The 8,071-nt window shown below is 36.3% G+C and overlaps 1 long non-coding RNA gene across 1 annotated transcript; it reads left to right on the forward strand.

Annotated features, from left to right (window-relative positions):
- The first annotated feature begins 6,714 nt into the window (after positions 1–6,714).
- Positions 6,715–7,861, forward strand: LOC109797740 (uncharacterized). Its single transcript, XR_002239722.3, has 3 exons — positions 6,715–6,904; positions 7,100–7,354; positions 7,502–7,861. It is a non-coding gene; the product is annotated as an uncharacterized LOC109797740 (long non-coding RNA).
- Positions 7,862–8,071: the final 210 nt, after the last annotated feature.

Genomic DNA, 8,071 nt, shown 5'->3' on the forward strand with positions numbered 1-8,071 from the left:
CTCTGGCCGCCATGAGAACTGTGCACGAGATCTCTATTTATAGGCATCAGATGTGGGCCGGAACGGCCCGTTCTGGATTCAGAACGGCCCGTTCCGGATCTGAACGTTATGTTTTAAGGTTGCACCGCAAAATGGTCCGTTCTGAAATCAGAACGGCCCGTTCCGGAAACCAAAACGGCCCAACCAAATACTTTAGGCCTTTTGATTGGTTTGGAACGTCCCGTTTTGGTCTGGAATGGCCCGTTCCAACCTACAATTTTTAGGCATTTTAGGAGTCTCAGAACGGCCCTTTCCAATTCAAGAACGGCCCGTTCCGGGCCACTAAAAGCAATTGATTTGGGCTTTTGGACCCTCTGATGTCCTATCTTGTTGTTTGTGTGTCCTCGGACGAATTTGGGTGTCTACATCCCCATAATTCTTCTCTTCTTCCTCAATGTACACATTCTCCTCATTGAAAGCCAAATTGCCATAGCCTTCAACTTCTCCTTCTGAGTTGTCAAAATTAATATTTGAAAATTGTTCCTCTAACTCCTCACTAATGTCTTCTGAATCTTCCTCAATAACTTGAACCATTTTTCCTTTCCTAGTTGAAGGCCCTCCTTTGCCCCTTTTAGAAAATTTTTGAGATGATGCTCCTTCCCCACTTGGAGGTTGCTTCCTTTTACGCCTAGTATACATTATAGGTTCTCCAACCCCTGAAGCCTTATAAACATCTCCCAAAGTAAGTGGATCATCTCCATCAAAAACCCTCTCATCTTGAGCTTCATCATCATCATCCCCATCCATCTTTTCAACAAGTCATTCATTAGATTCATCAATATCATTGAGGCTAATGGGATCAACTTCATCCTTAAGATTTTATCTTCGCTTAAGTGCTTGATTATACTTGACATAGACCGAGTCATGTAATTTTTTTATGCTCAAGCCTATTCCTCCTCTTAGTATGAATTTGTAACATTAAGTTAAATAATTAAGCAAACATTATAAGAAAATTTGGAATTAATTATTGACTCTTAAAAAGAAAATTAATTACTTGCTCAAAGACACTCCAATTACGTTCACAACTGGATGAACTACAAGTCAAGCCCAATATCTTTATAGCTAGTTGTTGTAAATTAGGGGTTGATGAACCATATAGTCTCCACCATTGAGCTACAAAGACAAAGAAAGTGTGTTAAACACTTAAGCAAATAGTAGAATAGAAGTTTAAAATTATTAAATGCTTTGTTTCTTACCTGGTGAAACCTTTTTCCTCATTGATATAGCAACTTCACTTCCAAACATTTCTCCTGCAACTTTAAAAGTGTCTAGCTCCAACATGATTTTCTACTCCACTTTCAAATCTCCCACCAACTTATTGATGCATGCATATAAGGCCCTTATAATTTCACTATCAAACTCCATTTGAGGATTGTCATAAAACAACTATGGATTCAAAAAATGACCAGCTGCATGTAATGGGGATGAAGCTAAACATTCCATCTTCTATCAATAATTTCAAACATTACTTTATATTTGGCCTCATTGTTATTAAAAGACTTCATAATAGATTCCTTTGCCCTGTTCATAGCTTCATATATATAGCTCATAGTTGGCTTTTTCTCACCATCAACAAGCCTAAGTACTTCCACAAGAGGAGCCATGACTTTAAGTATATATACCACATTCCTCCAAAAAGAAGGCATTAATACAGTTTTACTTGCTTCTCTTCCTTTTGCTTGCTTTGAAAACTTGTTTGAATTCCACTCATCCGAAACAAATATCTTTCTTAAATTTGATTTTTCTTGGTGGATCCTTTCCAAGGAAAGAAAAGAGATTGAAAATCAAGTCACTGCATGCCTCACTAGCTCCCTTTTGTTTGTATAAAATCTTAACAAGCTTAAAGTACTTGAATGGCTTTAAATAAAGCCAACAAGAGAGATTCCTCATTGAATATTGTATTGTTAATATTGGGAAGCTTTCCAATGTCCTCCAACATTAAATCTATGCAATGTGCTACACATGGAGTCCAATAAATTTTGGGTCTTTCTTTCCTCTAACATCATGGCAACAAGTGCATAGTTACTTCCGTTAAATGTCATGACATGAACAACTTTTTCCTCTCCAATCTCCTTTACAATAGAGTCAAGTAACTCAAATAACTTCTCTCTAGTTTTCATAAAATTAGACCAATCAACAGATTTGATGAACATTGTCCATGTAGAAAAGTTCACCAAAAAATTAATTATGCATCTTTGCTTCTTATCCGTGTAAGCATCTGACATAATAGAACGCCTAAAACTAGCCCATTGTTGTTTTTAACTCTTCATCAAATTATTAGTATAATCCACCTCCTTTTGGAGAAGTGGAACTCTTATCTCATGATAAGATAGAGGTCGCAAATGCGGTCCAAAAAATCCAATAGTTGCAACCATTGTAACAGCCCAATTTTCATTGGGCCTTGGACCCAATTCGTTGCCTGGAACGGGCCGTTTCAAAAGTGAAACGGGCCGTTCCGGAATAAAGAATTTGCCCAAAAACGTAATTGAGAACGGGCCGTTCCGGTTGGAGAACGGGCCGTTCTGGTTTGGAGAACGGGTCGTTCTGAAACTGGAACGGGTCGTTCTGCTGGGTTTGAGAACGGGTCATTCCGGTTTTGGAACGGGCCGTTCTAGTTGAGATTTTTGCTTGGTTCTGGAGGGTCCAGAACGACCTTTCCACTTTTGGAACAGGCCGTTCCGGGTTAGCTGAGGCAGATTCCTATAAATAGGAGGCCTTACCTCTCATTTTCTCACATCTCTCATTCTCTCTTCCTATTCTCTTCTATTCTTTCTTCTTCCCCTCTTCTTTTCTCTGAAGACCATGGGGCACTTAGAGGAGGCGACCAAGAGATCCCTGTTGTAGTTTCAACTGCTGTTTATCTAGGTACGGGGGAAAAGGGAAATTATTTATATGTAGAGTTACATGAGGGAACTGGGTAGAGGAAGAACCCTTAGAGTTATGAGTAATTTTATAATTATTTCTGTTTGGAGAATTAATTATCTTATGTGATTCTGTATATATTTAGGACTACGAATATATGATTTGCTTGTAAAAATGACGCTCGGGAAGAGAGAAAGAAATTATAGAAAAGTGCCTGTAAGTTAGGTTTTGGGCTAAATTAGATTATTTCTGTATGTGTTGAGGATTAGAAATACATATTTTATTTGTAAGAATGATGATCTGAGAGGGAGAACGAAATTGTAGAAAAGTGCATGTGAGCTAGGTTTTGGAATAATTAGGGGTTTTATTGTTTATGTTGATAATTCCATTGATTATTATTACATTTATGAATGTTATATTAAATTGGTAATTCTATTGATTTAATATTGTATTAAACTGGGGAATTGATTGAGTTTTATATTATTGTTATATTAGTTATAATGAGTATTCATGGTGAATTGCATGAGGGATGTGTAAACGCTTATTTTGTTAGACTTATCTGTTGAGTATGTGATATCAAATTGTGTATGTGATATGAAATCGTGATATGAGATAAGATGTGGTATGGACATGATTAAGAATTAATGTGATTGCGATGTTTTTCCGCACACTAATGACTAGGGATGGCACGGCCCCTGGGTAAGTGGTGCTACAGGGAGGGCGTGACCCTAGCATGGTGTGGGATGAGTAAGACAGTTAACACACACCACTTATGTCGATTATGGCAGCCCTGACATAGGGTTAATTACAAGAGAATATATGGATTGTAATGTGATTGTGGTTCCTCACACTCATGCTTCAGGGACGAGCGTACTCCTGAATGATCAGGGATGATACGAACCCTGGGTAGATGATGCTTCAGGGACGAGCGTACTCCTGGATGATCAGGGATGATACGAACCCTAGTATGGTGTGGGTTGAGTGAGGCAATTAACCCGTATCACTTATGTCAGATGTGGCGAGGTCTTGGCATAGTGTTAATTGTAAGATTGGCTTGAATTATGGATGTGGAAATGATATTGTTAGTCGTAAGATTTATGTGGATTGTGATGGATTGATTGTGATGTGATTGTGATGTGATTGTGGTCTCTCGCACTAATGGCCAGGGATGATACGAACCTTGGGTAAAGGACGAGCGTACCCCTGGCATGGTGTGGGATGTGTGAGGCAATTAATACTTATTGTGGAAGAAAATATGCACAAAGTTTTGATGATGCCAAAGAATTGAAGAAAATAAAGGTCAAGTTAAAGCAAGCTGATCAAGAAGCAAGATCTCAAGTAATAACTAGATAAGTCTTGACTGCTTAGCTTAGTATGTAAAATGAACTTTTAGAATTTGCAAATTTCACTTGGCCATTAAAATAAGAATTTCAAGAAAACCTAAACTTAATACTTTTGAATATAAGAATAAGTTGTTTGAAAAGAAAGCAAAAAGAGTATTCAAAAGATTAAACAAAAATATTTTTAACTGGAAAATAGAAGCTCTTTATATCTTAAGTTTTCATAAGCCAAAACAAGTGACATGTTTCTGGTAATCGATTACCACTTGCTGTAATCGATTACCAGAGAAAGAAAACCTTTCAAAATGTTAAAATGCTCTCTGGTAATCGATTACCAGTGATTGTAATCGATTACCAGAAGAGAAATTTTCAAAAATTCGAATTTGAATTATACAACGTTTCAAACATTTTGAACTTAATCCGTTGTAATCGATTACACGTCTTGTAATCGATTACCAGAGCCTATTTTCTGAAAAATTATAGAGAGTTACAACTCTTCATGAAAAGACATAACCCAAGAAACAGTTGTCTATAAATACCTATAATTTTTCAGAGAAAAGTGACGAACTCTATTTGTGAAAATAATCTTTACAAATCACTTGGCCAAAATCATTTGCAAAATCTCTAAAGAGTTCATCAAAGATCATGAAAGTGTAATATCCACTCTTCAAGAGAGTTATTCTGTAATACTTAATAGATCATTGGATCTGTAAAGGAGAAAATGTTTTTCTCCTTGTTGGTGTTTGAATCTCAACACAAGGAAAGGGAGTTCCGAGGTGTTGGAGGATTCATTTTCTTGTAAGGTTTACAAGAGTAGTGGAAATCTCAAGTGGGAGACTTGAGGACTGGATGTAGGCAGGATTGGCCGAACCAGTATAAAATCAAGTTTGCAATTCTTCTTTCCCTAAACTTTTAATTTCTTGTTATTAATTATAATTGTGTAGTTTGCATCATCATTCATTCTTTACATACAAATTTGTCTAAGGAAATAAATTGATTAAGAAGTAATTGGAAAAGTTTTTATAAGAGGAAATTTAGTAAACTTAATTCACCCCCCTCTTAAGTTAATTGAGGCTAAGGGACTAACACTTATGTCGGGGGTGGCACGACCTTGGGCAAGAGATGCTATAGGCGTGACCTTGGCATAGGGTTGATTGCAAGATTTGTGATGATTGTTGTAATTGCGAATTGTGACGTGATGATGATGCACGATTGATAAAGTTATGAAACATTGAAATGTTTATGAATATTTTGTTAAGTATCGAGTTATAATAAGATGATATGTTGTGTGTTTGTATGTACTTTACATATAGATGTTTTCTTTTCTCACCGTATAATTTTGTGGATGTTTTAGGTGAGGAGGATCCGGCTGCGAGTGGCATCTAGAATGCCAACAGTTAAATTAGGGGTATACTCTGATATTGTGACATTGGGGCAGAGGACTTTTAGGACGAAATTTTTATATGAATTTGGAATTGTAAATATCATTTTTGAAAATAATTTGTAAACTCTTGTGTTTCATTTTCTAAATCTTTATTATTGTGGTTATTGAAGAACGATTTTTGAAGTTTCTCATGTGAACCCTTTTATCGAAATTTAAACATTTATTTGTAAAGTTACAGTATATGTGTTGGGGTAGTAAGGGTGTCACAACCATGTCATGTAAACTCTCCAATTTAACCATGTTAAAAGATAATCCAACTTGATACCAAAATCAAGTTATATATTGGTGGACCCTTGTTGTAGCTTCCTTGTCACAATTCTCTCTTATACTTGTTTGCTTCAATTTCTTATTTTTGTTTCTTGCAATTTTTGTTTTCGGTCATTTACAAAAAAAATCAATAAGACCCTTCTTCATAGCAAGCTTCTTCCTCTCATTGGCACCAAGTGTTTCAGCTTCTAGTTCTCTAAAATCTCCCTTCAATGTATAATCTTCACTATCAAGAGTCACATCTTCCACTACTCTTTGGCATGTCTCACTCTCTTTCATCTTCTTATTTTTCTCGAGTTCCCACAACTAATCTCTAACCTCCTTGGGACAACTTTGACAAGGTGCAACATTTCCCTTCTTTCCCATTAGATGTTACTTTCCTCTTGTAATTCCCCCTTTCATGATTTTTTGACAATAATTACAAACAATTTCATTGGTATCATTCTCTTTAGTACACTAGTGCAAAAAATGCTTTTAAGAACAAGGTTTTAAAATCGGTTAACAGGGGACCGATTTTAAAAAAGACACGATGACATTTTTGTAAACAATGCTACCATTTTTAAGATCGGTTAAAAGTTAACCGATTTTAAGGTCTTTTAAAATCGGTTAACTTTTAACCGATCTTAAAAAATATAGTGTCTTTGTCTTTTAAAATCGGTTCACAAAGAACCAATTTTGTATGGTCTATAAAAAATCGGTTTCTTTTGGAATTGATTTTGTTTGCACTATACAAAATCGGTTTTCAATAAACCGATTTTAAATACCCTGCTCAAATTTGCATAGGCCCTTTTGTTTTCACTCATATTCTGACTCGTACTCTGTCTCGCATCTTCCCTTCTCCCTGTAGGTCTATCTGTCGCACAAATTTGTACTCTATCATTCGTTGTAGCTGGCCATTCATTATCGTTGCTGTTCATCACGAGTTCGTCGCACAAATTTGTACTCCCATAACGTATGTTGTTGTTTGATTATAGCTTGAACCCTGCCACGTTAGGGTTCTTTTCAAGCCACGACTCTAAGAGCACAAATTTGTACTCTCATTTGGATAATTCCTTTGGGATTATGAACCTTGTCGTAAGGAAGAATGAAATGGAAACCTAAAGAATGGATGATGGGTTTCATAATTTTTTGATTTTCTGGGATGTAGGAGGGTTGAAGGCAACCATGGGCATCGGGAGCACGACCTTCTCGTTGTCTGTGCTTGCCTTTGGTGCATCCGCGAATTCTTCTGCTGTTGCGAGTGCTTTCGGGCTCCTGCTGCATCTTCTTCCAGTGGAGGATCATCTTTTTACAAGATTTGGCGTTGGAAGCACGTCATCCACTACTTCTTTTGGGACTGGGTTTGCCTTCGCGAATAAGTCATCAATGTCAGCAGTTTCTAGTGTTACTACTTCTGCATTAGGTGAGTTACACTGTTTCATTCTTTTTAGAAATATCCATGTAAATCATGATTGTTGTTATGTATTTGAGGTGTTTGACCTATTTTTGTTGTTATATTGGGAGGTTCTGTGGTGGTTTACATCTAATGATGGTATTTTCTTTCAATCAGTTTGATGCATGGATAAAGTGTGCAAAAATGTAGATGGTTTCTTTTCAATCTAAAAAAAGATGCTTAGGTATGCTCCTGAAATAAGTTTCAAATGTTTTTCAGTTGTCTTCTCCTTTCTTGAAAGGTTTTTTTTTGTAGGATTTCTGTTGATTCTTGCAGTAATTTCCATTGGTGTTATGATCTCTAGGGAAAAGTCGGGGGGAGTGCTTATGATTGTGTACTTATGGTAGTTTCTAGTAACTTTATTGGTCGATCTAAATTTCAATATAAAAAAGTGTGAAACTAGTTGGCATCAGCAACTCACATGGTTATTGTTATATCCCCGAACCCCAAGTATATTGCATGATGTTAACTACCGAAGTCCATCTGTTTGTAGTCTACTGTTTCTTTTTTTTAAAAAAAAATTCTTTTAATTCCAATCTAGAAGACTCTAGATTTCACGAGGTATGTTGTTTCTCTGGGCTAATTTCAACTTGTTTTCGTGCTATTAATAGGCTTTTTATGTCACTACTTAAGGACCATGTTTGTAGTATTTTAACAATTACTAATACATATAAAGTCAGCAAATTG

The sequence above is a fragment of the Cajanus cajan genome, chromosome 9 (assembly GCF_000230855.2).
Source record: "Cajanus cajan strain Asha chromosome 9, NIPB_CcT2T_4, whole genome shotgun sequence".
Taxonomy (NCBI): Eukaryota; Viridiplantae; Streptophyta; class Magnoliopsida; order Fabales; family Fabaceae; genus Cajanus; species Cajanus cajan.